This window comes from Sus scrofa, chromosome 10 (assembly GCF_000003025.6).
Source record: "Sus scrofa isolate TJ Tabasco breed Duroc chromosome 10, Sscrofa11.1, whole genome shotgun sequence".
Taxonomy (NCBI): Eukaryota; Metazoa; Chordata; class Mammalia; order Artiodactyla; family Suidae; genus Sus; species Sus scrofa.
The window spans coordinates 32,089,879-32,090,521 of NC_010452.4; the positions used below are offsets into that span (position 1 = coordinate 32,089,879).

At 42.1% G+C, this 643-nt stretch overlaps 1 pseudogene; it reads left to right on the plus strand.

Annotated features, from left to right (window-relative positions):
- LOC106505133 lies at window positions 1–643 on the plus strand (annotated as a pseudogene).

Sequence of the window (643 nt, forward strand, 5' to 3'; positions counted from 1 at the left end):
AAAAAGAGGGGGGCAAAAATAAACAAGTGGGAGTATACATCAAACTAAGAAGTTTCTATGTACTCTTTCCCTGCCACTGCTGAGTAGCTCAAAGGTAGAGGCTAGGGCACATTCAAGATTCAGCTCCATCCATTACACACCACCATGGCTGAGGAAGGCATTGTTGCTAAAGGTGTAGTGGACATTAATACTAATTTGCAAGAGGTGTTGAAGAGCACCTTCATCCATGATGTCCTAGCATGTGGAATTTGCAAAGCTATAAAGCCTAAAACCAGCACCAAGCCCATCTTTGGGTGCTTACATCCAACTGCGATGAACCCTATGTATATCAAGTTGGTGGAGGCCCTCGTGCTAAACACCAAACTAATCTAACTAAGCCTGATGACAAGAAGAAACCTTAAGTAGGTAGGCCTCTGTAAAACTGACCAAGAGGGAAAGCCATACAGAATGCATGGTTGCAGTTTTGTCATGGTTAAGGACAATGATAACAATTCTCAGGCCAAGGATGTCATCAAGAAGTACTTCAAAAGCAAGAAATGACTTGACTCTTCTACAAAAAACAAATGCTGGAGAGGGTGTGGAGAAAAGGGAACCTTCTTACACTGTTGGTGGGAAAGTAAATTGGAATAACCACTATGGAAAA